Here is an 18,787-nt window from a genome sequence, read left to right on the forward strand (position 1 = left end):
TAAACACAGATTTATGTTTGATCAACCAAATGGAAATCATAAGTGGAAGCTTTTTAATTTTAAAAACTCATCCCTTGATACATTTTAGAAGATGCTTTCAAGTGGTCTATGGAAGGTTGTCAGTGCTTTTCTTTAGCTATGTAAGACTTATATTACACTAGCTTGGGGACCCGGCGCTGCCCGGGTTATGAGAGAAAGGAATTGTATATCAAGGCTGGTGTTTATCAGTTATTTATATGGCTCGCAGTGGTCTCAGGAAGTTAGTGAAGGTACTGTGAGTCCCATCGTCCTCCAAACTGCACCAGGATGGAGAAGTTTGGTCTTGATCAGTCATTGGATGAGGGTCACAGCAGTCTCAGAAAGTGAGTTAAGGTACTGCAAGTCCCATCATCCATAGTCTCCCTCAAACATCACCAGAATGTTGAGTTGGCCATGGGGGCTCTCTGTGCCAAGTTTGGTCTTTATTGGTATTTGGATGAATGTCACTGTGGTTTCAGGAAGTAAGTGAAGGTACTGCAAGTCCCATCATCCATTGTCCGTCCTCCTCCAAACAGCACCAGGATGTTGAGTCTCTCATGGGGGCTCTGTGTGCCAAGTTTGGTCTTGATTGGTCATTAGATGAGGGTTGCAGCAGTCTTGGGAAGTGAGTGGAGGTCCTTGAAATCCCATCATCCATTGTCTGTTCTCCTCCAAACCTCACCAGAATGTTGAGTTGGCCATGGGGGTTCTGTGTGCCAAGTTTGGTCTTCATCAGTCATTGGATGAGGGTCTCAGTAGTTTCACTAAGTGAGTGAAGGAACTGCAAGTCCCATCATCCATGGTGCATCATCCTCCAAACCGCACCAGGATGTAGAGTGCATCATGGAGACCCGGTGTGCCAAGTTTGGCCCTTATCGGAAATTGGATGATGGTTGCAGTGGTCTCAGGAATTGAGCGAAGATACTGCAAGTCCCATAATCCATGCTCGATCCACAGTCAAACCACACCATGGCATAAAGTGGGTCATGAGAGGTCTATGTGCCAAGTTTGGTGTTGTTCAGTCATTGTTGAGGGTCGCAGCAGTCTCGGAAAGCGAGTAGAGGTACTTCAAGTCCCATCATCCATGGTATGCCCTACTCCAAACCGCAGTAGGATGTAGAGTGGGTCATGGGGGCTCTGTGTGCCAAGTTTGGTTTTGTTCGGACATTAGATGAGGGTTGCAGCAGTCTTGGGAAGGGAGTGGAGGTACTTCAAGTCCCATCATCCATGGTCTGTCCTCCTCAAACGTGCACCAGGATGTAGAGTGGGTCATGGGGACTCTGTGTGCCAAGTTTGGTCTTGATCCGTCATTGGCGAGGGTCTCAGTGGTCTCAGGAAGTGAGTGAAGTGACTTCAAGTCCCATCATCCATTTCCATATTTTTCCAAACTGCACCAGGATGTAGAGTGGGTCATGTGGGCTCTCTGTGCGAATTGTGATCCTGATCCATCACTGTTGGCAGTTGTAATGGTCTCAGGAAGGGAGTGCAGGTATTGCAAGTCCCATCGTCCATGGTGCATCCTCCCCCAAACCGCACCAGGATGTAGTGTGTCATGGAGACTCAGTGTGCAAAGTTTGGTCTTTATCGGTAATTGCATGAGGGTTGCAGTGGTCTCAAGAATTGAGCAAAGGTACTGCAAGTCCCATAATCCAAGGTCTATCCCCGACCAAACCACACCAGGATGTAAAGTGGGGCATGAGAGGTCTATGTGCCAAGTTTGGTCCTGATCAGTCATTGGATGAGGTTAACAGCGGTCTCAGAATGTGAGTGGTGGTACTGCAAGTCCCATCATCCATGGTTTATAGTCCTCCAAACTGCAGTAGGATGTAGAGTGGGTGATGGGGGCTCTGTGTGCCTATTTCGGTCTGTATTGGGAGTGTTCTGACCCAGCCCCCTTTGGCCTTTCCTTTCCTCTCTTTGTCATCTCGGAATATTGGGTTTGAGGCTGGCCAATCAGAGACCATATGCAAATTTCCTTCTCATGTCCCCGTTTCTTCCATGAACTCTTTTCTCCACCAGGGGCTCCTCTTGAAGCTGGCCAATCAGAGACCATATGCAAATAGCACCACTGCGGCAGCCAATCCGAATGTTGGAACTTTCAGGCTGGCCAATCAAAATGCTGGCACATACTCCTCCCGCCACACATCCGCCACATACAAGTTTTGACTTTTATTATATGTATAGATGGGCATTCCATTTCACAAGCGCATATGCCTTAAGTTTGAATAAAAAGTTTGCTGAAATATGTCCTTTTTGTGCTGTAGGAAGCTATCCTTACTCTTTTCATGTTATTTCTGCTTTTTGGAATTACATTTTCTGTTAAAGACGTAATACATCTATTTAAATCACCAAGGTGTGGCTGCATTTTCAGAGAACAACAGCACTATATTTGTTTAAACCAAGTTGTTGAGGACACACTATATTATGAGTTATATTTATGAAATCCTAAGAGATAAATACTTGGTAAGATGTTTATTGCCTGTAACTATCTTTAATTATAGGGATAAAAATTTATACTTGCTATCTAGTTCAGCAAAATCAGTTGTGGTTAATATGTCTAGATTTGCAATAAAAGCCATCTGACTCAGAATCACCCATGAGAGTAAATGAGATTAATTGTCTCTTATAAGAAATTCAGTAAAGATATTTTACAGTATAGTGTGTGTGTGAGTGAATGATATATTGATATGTCTTTTAAAAATTAATCTTTGTGATCTTACCTTTTACTGTAATACTTGTTTACTTATTATTGATGTTGTGGTCATAACATCTGTTTTGTTGTCTTATATTTAGAGAGGAGAGGGAGGAGAATGTGTGTTTTATAATTTGGGGGGGGGGGCATGTCCTGTATTTGGTTGTCCTACACATATTCAATATAGTAGACCTTATATTTGATTTTGTTTGTTTGTTTGTGTGTAGCCATATTACTTATTTTGTTGCCTAATTATATTTACTGTTATGTGCCTTAAGGTTTTTCTGACCTATGGTGAGTCTGAGGTGAATCTATTACAAGTTTTTCTTGACAAGATTTGTTCAGAAGTGGTTTGCCATTGCTTTCTCTTGGGCCCTTTCGACACAGCTGTATAAAATCCAGTTTATATGTTTTGAACTGGATTATCTGGCAATGTTGACTCAGATAATCCAGTAAAAGCAAATAATGTGGATTATTTGCCTTGATATTATTGATTATATGGAAGTGTAGAAGGGTCCTGAGAGAGTATTCCTTGCCCAAGGTCATCCAATGGCTTTCAGGACCTATTGGGGATTCAAACCCTGGTCTCCGAGGCCCCTTCTACACAGCTGTATAGAATCTACAATATCTGCTTTGGACTGGATTATATGACAGTGTAGACTAAGATAATCCAGTTCAAAACTGATAAAGTGGATTTTCTGGTAGTGTAGACCAACACTCAAAATCTTATACCACACTGACACTCTACTTTTATATTCATATAGGACCCTTCCACACAGCCATATAACCCAGAATATCAAGGCAGATAATCAACAATATCTGCTTTGAACTGAGTTATCGAACTCCATACTGTCATATAATCCAGTTCAATGTTGTTTCCATACAGCTGTCTGGAAGGGGCCACAGAAAAAAAGTGATACAGAGAGAGATCAAGAAAGCCACTGAAAGCCCTGCAAATATCCTATTCAAATGAAGTAGTGACAAAATTGAGATTCTTTGTGCCCATGGACCAAAGTCACCAGCCAGCTACCACTAATTTCCACTTATGGGAAATTAAACCTTTTTAAAAAAGTGATCTTAAGATAAACCATTTTGGATTTTAACAGCTTGACTGTATACCAATGCAATTTCTCTATGTAGAAAGCATGTATTCCTAAAAATAATCAACATAGAATTCAGATTTTTCTAAAAGAGATGTTCTGTTATGATAGTTAGATAAACATTTTAGTTTTTGGGATAATAAATGGCCACTGTACTTCTAATTGTTATGATGAGAAATCCAAATATTTAGTTGCCTGTAATTAAATAAATGTTGTGGTGTTTTTCTCATATGTATCCAGTGACTTTTGCTGAGGTCAATGTAAAGACTAATTTATCACGCAGATTACTATTGATCAAAGTAAACCTAAGATCAATAGTGGATTTTGAGGGTCAGTACATTTGTAAATAGGATGAAATATGGGAGGCGATGGATCCATCAGGTTTAATTTTTAACACAATGATAGAAGTGTGGAGAGATTAACTGTTTAAAGTTGTGGTGCTATTAATTAAAAGAGAATTACTTAACTCTTTGAACATTTATGTTGCTCAGTAAAACTGAACCTAAACGTTGCCTTGGACACTTCCTGATTCTCTAAGCTAAAATTTCTGTCTAGGCTTTTAAAAAGGAATGGGAAGAGCAATTTAGGGAAGGAAAAGACCCTGTATAATGTTCCATTCAAACTGGTGACTTATTGCAGGTGCTTTTTGACTTACGAACCTTCTGTAATACAGGCAGCCTTCAAGTTATGAACAAGTTAGATTCTGTAGGTTTGTTCTTAGATTTAATTTGAACAGGTACATGTTTTCAGTGTAACTCCAGCCATATATATATGGTTTGGATCACATTGGGAATGGTTGACATCTCTGTGGTGTTTGTTTTTCTGTCTGTATCCCTGTTCAGAAGACTTCATCACACTTTTTTGGGGAGAGGGGCGGGATATAAATAAAGCTTTATTATTATTATTATTATTATTATTATTATTATTATTATTATTATTATTTCTGTCCCTGTGATAATTGGATTTTGGAAAAAAATGGCTTCTTGGGGGAACAAGGATTGGTCAGAAAGCTTCAGTGAAGACACCTTTTCTTCATGATAGTCTTTCAGATGTGAATTTCAGTTACGAGGGAAGATTTCAAACACTTCCTGTATTCTCATCCCTGTTCTTAACTATGAGTTGTCTGTAAGTCTTATGGCAGCTCTGTGCTATGGAATCATGGGAATTGTAATTTTACAAAGTCTTTAGCCTTCTGTCAAAGAGTGCTAGTGCTTCACCAAACTACCATACTGTTATATAAATAAATTGATCCTTTAAGGTCCCCGGGGAGGGCTCCCAGAAGACCAGGGAATATAGCTCCTTTCCAGAAGTTCAGTTTCAATTTCCTGCATTTAAAAAATGTTCTGTAAGACCAGCTCTTCAAGCCATTTCTCATAGGGTTTGTTATTCAGACCCCTGATCATTTTAGTCACCGGTCTCTGGACAAATTCCAGCTTGTCAACATCTCCCTTAAATTGTGGTGCCCAGAATTGGTCACAGTATTTCAGGTGTGGTCTGACCAAAGCAGAATATAGGAATAGCATGACTTCCCTGGATCTAGACACTATTCTCCTGTTTATGCAGGTCAAAATCCTATTGGCTGTTTTAACTGCCGCATGACATTGTTGGCTCATGTTTAACTTGTTGTCCACTAGGACTCCAAGATCTTTTTCACACATACTGCTGTCGGGCCAGGCATCCCCCATTCTGTATCTTTGCATTTAATTTTTTCTGCCTAAGTGGAGTATCTTGCATTTGTCCCTGTTGAACTTCATTTTGCTAGATTTGGCCCATCTCTCCAATCTATTAAGATCATTTTGAATTCTGCTCCTGTCTTCTGAAGTTATTGACTATCCCTCCTAATTTGATGTCATCTGCAAACTTGATGATAATGCCTTCTAACCCTTCATTAAGTCATTAATAAAGATGTTGAACAGGACCAGGCCCAGCACTCTGCTCATCACTTCTTTCCAGGATGAAGAGGAAGCATTGGTGAGCACCCTCTGGGTTCATTCGCTTAACCAATTACAGATCCACCTAACCATAGTTTTGCCCAGCCCACATTTGACTAGTTTGTTTGCCAGAAGGTCATGGGGGACCTTGTTGAAGGCCTTACTGAAATCCATATATGCTACATCCACAGAGTTCCCAGCGTTTACCCAGCTTGCAACTCTATCAAAAAAAAGTGATCACATTATTCTGGCATGACTTGTTTTTGATAAATCCATGTTGACTATCAGCAATGATTGCATACCTTTATAAGTGTTTGCAGACCTTAATGATCTTTTCCAGAATCTTGCCTGGTATCGATGTGAGGCCGACCAGACAGTAGCTGTTTACACTGTCCTTTTCCCCTTCTTGAACATAGGGACTACATTTGCCCTCCTCCAATCTGCTGGGACTTGTCCCGTTCTCCAAGAACTCTCAAAGATGATTGCCAGTTCATTGCAGAATAAGAGTATCACATAATACATGCATCATTATGCACTGACTTTGGTTTTCTGGTATCCATGTTCATTCAAAGCGTAATTATTAATGGTAATTAAACATGCAAATCAGACATAGTCAAGCAAAATAGAATTTGTTTCCAGGATTGCCCTTAAAGCTAGAAAAATTGTCCGTTATGTCTTTGACAAATTAGTTGCATAATTGTGTTGTTAGATTGTCTGATAATCTGTATTGTAAACGTGCTGTTGTAATTTTCTCTCATCCCATCCTTTTGCCTTTCAAACATTTTTCTGTAGAGAAAGGATTGCTTCTCAGATTGCTCTTTTAAAAGACTGATTGCTTCACTTTTCACATTACAGAAATTGCAGTAGATCATGATGATTCAGGAAATTATTGAATTGGGGAAGGAAAGAGTCATGAATTTAAAAATAATGTTGAAGATTTGATTTTCAGATGTTTATTGCTAGTAATGAAACTCCATTGCTAGTCTTTCCTTGCAACTGTGGATGGCAGAGGCAGCGAGCCAAAGTTTTTACAGCATCGCTATTTTTATGTGGTTTTATTTACTAAAAAAGGGGATACATCACTCAAATTTGTCCTGTCTTATTATTTTGAATGGTTAGATCTTGAAGAATTGTAGAAAGGGAGAACTGAACCTTCTAACAATCCAACCTTTGGGCCTTCTCTGAATCAATTAATCTATATATTTACAAAAACAAGGTGCCAAGACCTGAACACAAAACTCCAGCGATGCCTCACAAATGCAAATATAGCAGGATTATTACTTTCCTTAACTTGGGAAATGTTTTAAATAGTCACAGGAGGCTACATCTTAGCCACTTCTTTTCAGTCCCTCCAAGACAGGCACACCATCATCTTAAAATATACAGTCAGCTCTCCACATTTTTGGGTTTGACTTTTGTGGATTTGATCAATACATTATGTTTAGGAATCGTTAGGTCCTCCAGCACAACCCTATGATCGGTTTTCATCAGAGAGTCATTTTGGAGGACATAGAGGTTCCAAGAAAGAAAACACCACACATCTGAGTGTGATTCTATGGTCAGCAAACAGTAAAATATGTATATTTGTATACATGAGGGGAAGAGAAAAAAAAACCCCAGAGTGCCCACTGCCATGTGGATGCCAATAGTACAAATGGGAGGAATTTTTCAGAAGTAAGTTCATATCAAGGTGAGTTTGTCTAGGGGACTAATGTGGACAGCCATGATGTGATTGCTGCAGTGCAAATGTGGGGAGTCTACATTAGATCTGGAAAATGCAGGATGAATACATTTTTTTCCTCCAGGTGTAGACCATTCCTTAAAAATGTATAGAAAGGGGTTTTTGTTTTTGTTTTTTTGCTTAGTTGGTGTCCAATTACTGCATATGTTAATGGGCTAAATTGTTATTATGAACTCCTCATCAGTTGTACTTCTGGAGAGAAGTCGTTTGCAGTTGGTGAATCTGCTTAAGCATTGACACTTCCTTCATTCTATTTGAAAACAACATGCAGAACCAAAGATTGAAATATTTTTCTCTCCCTCCCCATTCCATTGCTAATTTTTTCTTGTTCCCCTCCTCGTACAGTTTGAGTCATCTTTCTTGTTGTAATCACTCAGATTTTTATCTATAACTGAAAACTTTGATTAGAAAAAAATATCTATCAAGAGTTTTCCTTTGCCCCATTTTGTACATGCTTTTAGAGAAAAATATAACACAACTTACAATAACTATGTAAGTAATTTCCTATCTGAAGATGTATATCATCTGGGAGTGTTTTCACGGGGCAAAGGACCAAATTGGTTCAAAACTGCTTGTTCTGTTGACTGTTGGCATGCCACATATCTTAAATCTTGAGTGTATTTATTCATAGCAGTGTACCTTAATACAGTATCATAGTTTTAGACCAGTAAGTGACCAGAATAAATGGCTAAGGTAGAGTTTATTAAGATGACATTGCTTTAATTCTTTCTATCTTCAATTTTGTTCATTTTAGCATCTAATAAATTTCTTGCATCTAATAGATTTTTGAATTATGGCTCCACCTGTAATTTAATTTTTGTTTATGCAGAAAGCTGTTTCTATGGCTAAATTATGTTTGCTATAGAGGTGGGAATTTGAGACATCATTGTGCTCTGAATTGATATAGAAACCGCTCTAAGAACTCACTTTAAGTTGATGGATGAAGCAGACACTTCATGCTGCAGACATCAACATTATTACAAGGATACGTTGCCAAGAAACATCACTGCAATGCAAATGTTCCCTTTAGGAAGGGGATTAGAGCTCCTTTATGGTTACCACTGGCAATTAGAAGAGGCGAACAAGAAAACTATGAAATGTTAGATTAGTCTTATGTTCCCTGGTTTCAAAAAAGTGGTTTCGAAACCAATCCAACCCTCTTTTCATAAGGGAGGAGAAATATATGGAAATTAAAATAAGCACATTGTTCTGTTTTTATGAACACATTCATCCACAGCATACAAAAACGCAAGAAGTACAATTTATTGGATAATTATGTTCCTTTGCTGTGCTACATGCTGTCTTCAGCCCTGCTCTTTTACGGCTGTTCCCATTATCTGGACTAGTAAGTTATCTATACTATAAATTATTAAAATGTGAATGTCGTATTGCTGGAACATATTATATATGCTATGGTACTCAATCAATTCTCGCAATAAGTCTTGCTTTATTGCTATCTCTGTTCTAAGTCTATTAGATTCTGCCTTTAGGCTTAATTCTGCTTACTTTCCTTTCACAAATATTCCCATGAAATATGACATCATTAGTTAGTTAATTAACAAGATACCATCAGATAATATTTTATGACTGAAAGATTTATAATTTGGGCTGTGGATAGTTCATCTTTTAAAACATACACAGTTCTGTCTTCTTAGTAGGTAGATAGAAGGTAAAGAATTCCTGTTGTTAGGGTTTTTTAAAAAAAACCTTAAACTTTTAAATAAAATCCCATTTTTACTGAGAGTAGGTTTCCTTGAATGCACTTGAAGGTATATTTAAAAAATCATGTGTATATAAAATGTATTACATCAGCAAATAATTTATTATATTGTTATGTAACAAAACCAGACTGTCAAGCAGCATCACAAGCATATATATTGCATGTATGCTTGCAAAATATGATCATCAATACAAGGACATTATTGGTTCCCATAATATTTAAAACGATAAGAGTCACCAATTCTATGCATCTTCAATTCAAAAACCAAATGTACATTGTTTTTTCTTAAATTCTTACTGGTTTTGTAATGTAATTGATAGCTACTTCTTCAGCAAAAACTATTAATTCAGCAAATCTTATTACATTAGTATTGTGCCTTATTACATTAGTATAGACTTTGGAAGTAACATCTGCTTTCAGGGACACTCAGTCCTCCTTATGTGTGTGTGTGTGCCTTCAAATCACTTACCAACTTATGGCAACCCTATGAATTTCACAGTGCTTCCCTTAGGCAAAGATACTAGGTGTTTTTGCCAGTTTGTTCTTCTGAATATAATGTGCAATTGCTAAAACAGTTCTGGTAGCTGCATCATTCTGGCAGCTTGATTCTAAATGTACAAAAAGGTAAGGATCAAAATAGTTACGTTATTAAAACATTTTTCCCACATGACCTTTCAAGAGCAGCCAGCATTTCCTTTTTAATAGCTTACCATTTTCCAAAATGGTTTGCTGTGACTGATGGTTTAAATTAATTCAAAACCCCACAACAGGTATAGAATTTTGTAATTCCTTACTCAAGATATTTTTTAAAAATACATTGTACTGCCTTAAACACAAGATTAGGCTCCAGGTATTATCATTTCTTTATAGTAACATATTTGGTCCCAGGGGTTTGCTGTTTGGCTCAAGAAACATAGTTCAGAAGAATATATCTCCTATCTGACAGTTCATTCAATAGAAAATGAAGCTTTTGAGAAAGTACCAAACTACAACTTATCATATGAGAAACATATTGATAGATTTTAGAGTATATCATCTAATTCCTTATATAAAATATTTCTGCACATTTGTTTGTTAGCACTATCTTCTTGGGAATCAGCATGGTATAGTGGTATGAGCATTGGAATATGACTCTGGAGACTAAGGTTTGATTTCTCGTTTAGGCATGGAAACATACTGGGTAACTGTGGCTGAGTCACAAACTCCTTAAAACCCTATGATAGGTTTGCCTTAGGATCGCCCTAAGTTGGCAACAACTTAGAAGGCACCCAACAGTAACTGTGTTGTCTTTTCCCTCAGTGTTACCTCTGATGAGGGAGAGAATCTTCATGATGGCTGTGGAAAAACAGCTCTCTATTTTACTATGCAAAATAATGGCTCTAAAGACAAGCTGAGTTGTTTAGAAAAGTGTGGTGGACCACCTTGTGTGGGAATGATCATATCCCACTTGAAGCATCAATGTGCATATGGTTCAGTGTCTCCCATTTCTTAACTCCCACCATTACCTCCCAGGGTTCTATGTAAGCCTGTAGTTCCAGTGTGCAAATATATTGCTCAATGTCTTCATTGCCTTCCAAATCTGAGTCCAAAGTGTACAACTTTTCTATTGCCTTAGAAGTGAAAAAACCTATCTTAAAATAATTTGCACGATATTTTTACCAGAAAGCAACAGGAACATCTTGTGCCTTCCTTAACCTGCAATTTTTTCCACCTGTAAAAGATTTTACACAATTCTGCAGAATCAAAATTTGTCAAGGTATCGTGTTCAGTGAAAGCAGTCCCTTTTAGAAGGATTATACACATATGGGACAGATTTTTAAAGACTTGTTTCCTCAACATAATAAGTGTCTGTGGTGGCAGAGATGGATTATCAAGTAGTGTTTTTGCATAAATTTAGTGCTGCTTTTGCCAACATGAAAATATGGGAGATTTTTTTTCCCTCTAGGGAGGGCTTAAACATGCTGAATTTACTTTTTTCCTCATAAAAAATTAGACTAACATAATTTGTTTTCATTATGGTATGCAGCAATTATAGCATTCAAAATGAAGCTATACAAATGTGTGATTTACATCTTAGAAATGTGGGCTGCTTTTCTTTATTAGAAAGCTTTAAAATGTAACTGCTTAGAGTACATCTCTCGCTGTGACTAAAAATTACCCTTGTTTTAGTAGGCTTCCTTCATTCTGTTGCTTTACTGAAAGGTATTTGATTGGGGAGAATATAGAAGGCATTTTATGTACAGGCATACCTCAATTAACAAAGCCTCCAAGAAAAAGGTTCATCTTCACGACATTTCTTTATGTCCTCCTGGATTGTCTTTTCTTCACTGTCTTCTTGTTTTGTTTTTGCAGCGTTCACACTGGAAAGTGTGCAAAAAAAGTTGGAAAAACACCAACTTTTGATGTTCTGTTGCAGCAGTGTGTTTGTAGTAAGTGATGCAATAAAAACCTGATCTAAGAAAGAATGGGATTCTGCTCTAGGACACCACTTCTTAAACTACGAGTCCCGACCACAGATAGCTCAATGTTGTTGTTGTTTATTTGTTCAGTCGCTTCCGACTCTTTGTGACCTCACGGACCAGCCCAAGCTCTTTGTCAGCCGTCACCACTCCCATCTCCTTCAAGGTCAAACCAGTCACTTCAAGGATAATATCCATCCGTCTTGCCACTCTTCCTTTTTTCCTTCCATTTCCCCCAGCATCGTTGTCTTCTCCAAGCTTTACTGTCTTCTCATTATGTAGCCAAAGTACTTCATTTTTGCCTCCGATATCCTTCCCTCCAGTGAGCAGCCAGGCATTATTTCCTGGAGTATGGACTGGTTTTTATCTTCCTGTAAGATTTTCCCTCCAACACCAACAGTTCAAAAGCGCCTATCTTCCTTTGCTCAGTCTTTCTTATGCTCCACCTCTCGCATCTATAGGTTAATACAGGGAATACCACTGCTTTAACAATGCAGTGCTTCGTTGACAATGTAATGTCTCTACTCTTAACTATTTTTTCAAGATTGGCCATTGTTCTCCTCCCAAGAAGTAAACGTCTTCTGAATTCTTGGGTGCAGTCTGCATCTGCAGCAATCTTCGCACTTAGAAATATCAAGTCCTTCACTGCCTCCATGTTTTTCCTCTCTGTTTGCCAGTTATCAATCAGTCTGGTTACCATAATCATGGTTTTCTTTGAGAGTGTTGCAATCCAGAGCAGGGAACGAGGCCCTAAGATAACTATCCACCACACTTGGCTGTGAAAAACAATCCTTTTTTTATTGAAGAAAAATGGTTACAAAATAAAGGAAAAATGCAAGTCAAAAGCCACAGCAAAATCAGCAAACATGAATTTAAATGGACAAAGCAAAACCAAAAGCCTCACTGGGAAATACTGGAATCTGTTAGCAATCCACTAACCGTACTTGATATCCTAGAAATCTTCCCAAACTATGGCCAGGGAACCGGGAGAACTGCCAAGGTCTTCATCAATTCTGAAACGATGCCTGAACTGAGACAATCAGCTCGGCGTATTGCAATTAAAACTCAAGAATTGGTTCCGTGAACCGCCCTTCTGTTTTGAAGCCAATGTTTTTAATTCTTGAATTCAGGAGGATCGACGCAAACTGAGTGATTTACTTCTGTCTTCCCAAATTTGGCCCCTTCTGTTGTCATTACAGTTAACAGGTGCAGAAGGGAGGGAAAGTTCAATGTCTCCCTCTGAAACATTCTCATGAACACTGGTACTTTCATTTTCCAAATCTACAGAAGTTCCTTCCTCACTAATTTCAGGAACATTGGCATTTTCCAAACCTACAGCAGTTTCTTCCTCACTAATTTCAGGAGCATTGGCATCAAAAGGTACATTTCCACTAGCATCAGTAAATATACTTCCATTAGCATCAGGAGGAACAAACAGAGAATCAGATTCAAGTTCAAACTCAGGCTGAACCCCAACAGAGAGTTAAGACTATGACTTTGGAGATAGAGTTCAAATCGCGTGGTTTTACTGCAACCCAGCTTTTCCACTTTCTTCTTTAACCTTGGTTATAAGGCTCCTCAGCAACTCCACGCTTTCAGCCATCAAAGTGGCCGAAATCTTCATATCTAAGGTTGTTAATGTTTCATCCAGCAATTTTAACTCCAGCCTTGGATTCATCAAGCACCACATGTTGCATGATGTATACTGCATCCAAGTTGAATAGGTACGATGAGAGCATACAGCCCTGCTGTACTCCTTTCCCAATCTTGAACCAGTCTGTTGTTCCATGGTCTGTTCTTATTGTTGCTACTTGGTCGTTTACAGATTCCTCACGAGACAAACAAGGTAACTTGGTATCCCCATAATACCACCATGAACTTGCCACAATTTATTATGATCCACATAGTCCTTGATATTATTATCCTTCATATACAGATCTTCTGTATAGTCTTGCCACCTTCTCTTGATATCTTCAGCTTCTGTTAGGTCCTGCCATCTTTGTTTTTGATCATGCCCATTTTTGCCTGAAACTTACCTCTAATGTTCCTAATTTTATGGAAGAAATCTCTTGTCCTTTCTATTCTATTGTCTTCTTCCACTTTCATGCTCAATGTTGAGGTCACAAAATTGGCAACAGTAAAAGGTCTATGAAAGCCATTGAGACATTTACAAAAATCTGTTGACAACAATGTGCAGTATTTACAGTGGACTCTGCAGAGAATGCTTCAGCTGTACTTCATAAAAAGGAAAATTAGCCTGTTTAGCAAACCTTGCTAATGTCACATGGAATTGGTTGACACAGGAGAGGCTTGAATATCAGCGAATTCCAGTTCAGGTCACAGCTTATTACAATCTATAGCAGGGGTCCTCAAACTTTTAAAGCAGAGGGCTGGTTCACGGTCACTCAGGATGTTGGGGGTGGGGGTGGGGAGGGAACAGACTATAGTTTGGAAAAAAAACACAAACGAACTGTTACACTCTCAAAATGAGTTTATAGATCAGCCAATTGGCCTTATCAAAACAGACAATATAAACACAAGATACAGCATACATCTAGTCTGAGTAAAGATATAAATATACAAATACAAAGAGAAAAAGTGGGGATGGCCAACAAATTATGAGCACACTGCACATATCTTATTTGTAATGCAAAAAACATGAAAGAATATTGCAATACTTACAATGAAGGACAATTTTAACCAACATAAACATTTCTGTATTACAACAGGAAGTGTGAGCTTGCTTTTGGCTGATGAGATAGTCAAGTTAATTAGGATTGTTGTGGTTGTGTGTCTTCAAACCATTTCAGATTTAGGGTAACCCTTAGTCTGTAGTCTAGGGTGGGGCCTGGGTAAATTACCTTGGAGGGCCACATTAGGCTTGTGGACCTTAGTTTGGGGACCCCGATCTAGAGGGACCTTTTCTGCAATCACTGCAAAAAGAATAGGGACAGCAAGGCAAGGAGTCTCATTTAAGATCTCCAGTTCTTATTCAGCTCATTCTGTGAAGAAAAATAGTAGTCACCTTCATTATCCACTTTTCTTCTGGACATCACTTCTGAAATAGTATACATTGAGATTGGACAGAGAGCATTGGGGGAAAATGAAGAATAGGGATGGATCTTAATCCTGTATATACTCATGTAGGAGTCTAGAAATTGTATTCAGAAAATCATCCTCCAAACCCTGGGTTGACTTATCCACATGCATTAAATGCTATACCTTAATTCATATAAAAAAATAATCATTCCCTTCTCTGAGTGCAATGGTGAAAGACAAGAATATAGTTCATCCTGAAAGAAACATGACCCTCTCTAGTCTTTCCACCGAAGTGCCGCTTCTAGGCTTTTAGAATGTTTGGGTGGGAAAATAGAGGCAATGGCATCACAGGTACTCTGCCCACCTGAGATAGTTTTGGTACTTACCCTTATGTGGAATGGCCCTCTAGTTATCCTTGGGTCATATCAAAATTTATAATTTTTGCCCCCAAACCTGTCCACGATTTATACATGAGTCTGACTTATACATAAGTATATACAGATATTTTTAATGTTTGCATTTTCTTTATAGAACTTAGGCCTGAGCTTGAGTCCCTGGAGGGCAACTGGCAGTCAGAGTACAATCATCCCTTCATGTCCATGTATTCTTCATCCACAGATTCAATCATCTTTAGCTTGAGAATATATATTTTTTTAAATTCAAAAATCAAACCTTGATTTTGCCATTTTATGAAAGTGGCACTATTTTGCTATACCATATCATACTATATAATAGGACTTGAGCATACATGGATTTTCGTATCCATGGCAGATCTTGGAACCAAACTCTAGCAGATACCAATGGCCCACTGTTATAAGACACTGATCTTGATGGGCCAGTAACCTGAACTAATACAACTTTAAATATACACAGTGTGTGTCTCTACCTGATAACCTGAGCTAGGGAACTAAGCATCGCCCTCCTTCATGGATAAATTGGTGCTAAAATTATTAACATGCGATAATATAAAAATATTTAAGCAAAGCAGTTATGAAAGTAACTCATAACAAAGAGCTAAATGATTATGGCTTTCTGACCTTGAAGCCCTTGAAAAAGTCTATAGCTATGACATTGCTGTATTTTGCTGAATAATCAGATAGTACAAGGAGAAAATTTCTACAATAATTGAATTCATTCTGTACCACGAGTACTGTTTTAATTGTAACATTGAATGGTGCTCTTTGGAAGCGTCCAAATCATCTATTAATTGAACAGTAGCAAAGAATCAGAACAACAAAGAGATTCAGACAGCATAAAGTAATGGTTGGAATGAAACATTCAGAGTCCATGTTATGTGGATGCATGTAAGTTAGTATTCTATAGTAATAAGATAATCTGATGGAATGCTGTTAAATCTGCAAAGAACCAAAACTGAAAGATTAAATTAAAATGCTTGTCAGTTTTAGAATGTGTTTTCCCAGCCTTCTAAAGACATGATTGATGTCATGTTTGTGTTTTTCCCTATGGATCTTAAGTCAGCAGGGGATGGAGAAAACAATGATGTAAAATGTTTTCATCATAATGACCTTCACTTCTGACTTTTCTCCTGGTTGTTCTGCAATGAATGCAATTAAGTGGAAAAGGAGGGGGGGGGGGGAGGCGAGACCAGAAACATGTTTACTACAGTAACACAGGAAAACAAAAAGCTTAGGCATATATTAAAGGTTTTCTTTGTTTCTCTTGGGAAGTAGCAGTAATGGAAGTGTTCAGATTTCTACATAGACTGTTAGCTAACTAACTGAATAATACTGTCACTCTTTCTTTTTCTCTGTAGGCGTGCATGTGATATCATTACAAAGCAACAGATGTGATATTTGTCTAACCCAAGGTCTCCACTGCTGTCATGTGAAAAGAGGAGAATTATACTGCTAAGAAAATGATCAGTGTTATATAACAACCTGGTCAACACGTTCCCAGTTTTTGCACGCAGAAACTCTAGGTAAGAGCTTTCCAAACAAATGATGTTGTTGACAACCTTTTGAGACGTGCATCATTTTGTGACACATTCATTCAGTTTTATTAGTAAACTGGATGTTAAAGCAACCACTTGTAAGAGAAACACACACGCACACACACGCACACACACACACATAAATTGTAATAACAGAAAGTATTGGGATACAACATATCTCATGAAAACTTTCCATTTATATTTTATAAATAGTTGTCCACTAACAATGTATACTATTTTAAACAAGATTTCCTTTATTTGTATACAGTACAATACCCATATCCACAGGGGATACATTCCTGAACTTAATATAATAACAGTGAATCCTATTAAAAGTAACTTCTACTGGAAGTTACTATAAGGTCACTCTGGAGGACCTAGAAAATTCTCAGAATGTTATCCTCTCTAGGAATTTACTGGATCATCTAACACAACTTTATGGAAGCATATGGTAGAATTTTCTGGAGGACCTAGAAAACAACAGCAGCAGCAGCAGCAACAACAACAACTTATACCCTGCCTCCACCTAGGTAGGGCTAGGTAGACTTAATCAGTAGCTAAACCATTATTCGAAGTGACTGGGGCGGCTTACATGGGTTGTAAGCTGCCATGAGTCCCTCTCCAGGGCTGAGAAGGACAGGATATAAATGTCTGAAATAAATAAATACTAAGCCCAATATAAACAAAAGTTGCATAGTAAACACAGTTAAATCATCTAACCATAAAATTATTAAAAACAATAAAATCAATAAAATTATTAAAAACAATAAAATCAATAAAATATACGGCATCATAAAACATGAGCCGAACATCAAACAAATGAGTATCCAAGAAGTATGGGCATGTGCAGATTTGGCACTAATAGGACAGGACAAAGGCTTGTGCAAACGCAACTGAAGGGCCAGGGCTGGCAATAAAGTGCTGGAAATCCAATCAGAAAGTTAGGGCTAGGTAGACTTAATCAGTAGCTAAACCATTATTCAAAAGCACGTTGAAACATCCAAGTTGTCAAGTCTTTCCGGAGGGTGGACAGGGATGGGGCTAATCTAATCTTCCTGAGGAGAGAGTTCCAGAGCTAGGGGTTCACCACCGAAAAGACCCTCTCTCGTCCTCACCAACTATGCTTGTGACAGAGGTGGGAGCGAGAGAGGGGCCTCCCTGGCAGATCTTAGGGCCTGTGCTGGTTCATAGAGGGAGATATGGCCACGAAGATAAGTAGGACCCCAACCATTTAGGTCTTTGTAGGTAATAACCTGCACTTTGAATTGGGACTGGAAACTTATCGGCAGCCTATGAAGCTGCTTCAGCAGAGGTGTCATTCACTCCCTGTAGCCTGTAATCTAAATTTTGTTTGAAGCAGGTAGGAGAAAGCAAAGGTACTGGTCCTGCAGTACTGAGGACTGTATTGCACTAGTAAAGAAAGCTTTATTCTGTCAGAATAGATACTTGACCTTTGAGACATCCTTAATCCAAGCCTTATTCAATCTAAAAAGAAAGGAGGAAAAGCACGGGATCAGTGTCTATGCCTCACAATGTTTTGATCATTGGATGTAAAAGTGTCCACTCACCCCAAGGTCTTGCAGTAATGAATATATCTTGGTTTGTCACATTGCAGTTTTGAAGTCTATATTGAAGTATAATTTTGGTGTGATCTTCTTTTCTTCCCTTTGAAAAGGAAAATGAAAAATCCTCCTCTTAGACTTTTCAAGTAGAGAGGCATATTGGACTACTTTTGTCTCAAACTTCACATTTAAAAATAAAAACAAATGATTTAATGAAAATGGTTATAACATTGCATAATCACTGACCAACAAGCCTTGTGTTTCAGTGATTATTCAAACTATAGAAAACAAAGAGCACGGTTGAGTATTATCATCAAATATCTATTTTCAGAAGATAACAAAAACACTCTTATCTGGCATAATATTGATTTTAAAACATTCGATTTTGTCTCACCCTTAAATAGTATGTGACTTTCACCCTTTTTGAAATACTCCATGCCATTAAGAACCATTCCGATAGGGGAGGGACAATGCTCCCTGCTCCCAAAAAAGAAATGACTGAAATTTTTCTGCAATCAAAGAGATGAATAAGTACCTTCCAGATCTATCTATTCAATGCAGTCTTTTAGGGGAA

At 38.2% G+C, this 18,787-nt stretch overlaps 1 protein-coding gene across 4 annotated transcripts in view; it reads left to right on the forward strand.

Moving 5' to 3' along the window:
* THSD7A (thrombospondin type 1 domain containing 7A) overlaps positions 1 to 18,787 on the forward strand; it is a 309,711-nt gene that overhangs the window by 9,665 nt on the left and 281,259 nt on the right. For all 4 annotated transcript variants that reach the window (XM_067470281.1, XM_060782181.2, XM_067470280.1 and 1 more), the window contains exon 2: positions 16,475 to 16,639. The gene's annotated coding sequence lies outside the window, so the exon portion shown is untranslated. The remainder of the gene's footprint in view (positions 1 to 16,474; positions 16,640 to 18,787) is intronic.

Source organism: Anolis sagrei, chromosome 6, assembly GCF_037176765.1.
Source record: "Anolis sagrei isolate rAnoSag1 chromosome 6, rAnoSag1.mat, whole genome shotgun sequence".
NCBI lineage: Eukaryota > Metazoa > Chordata > Lepidosauria > Squamata > Dactyloidae > Anolis > Anolis sagrei.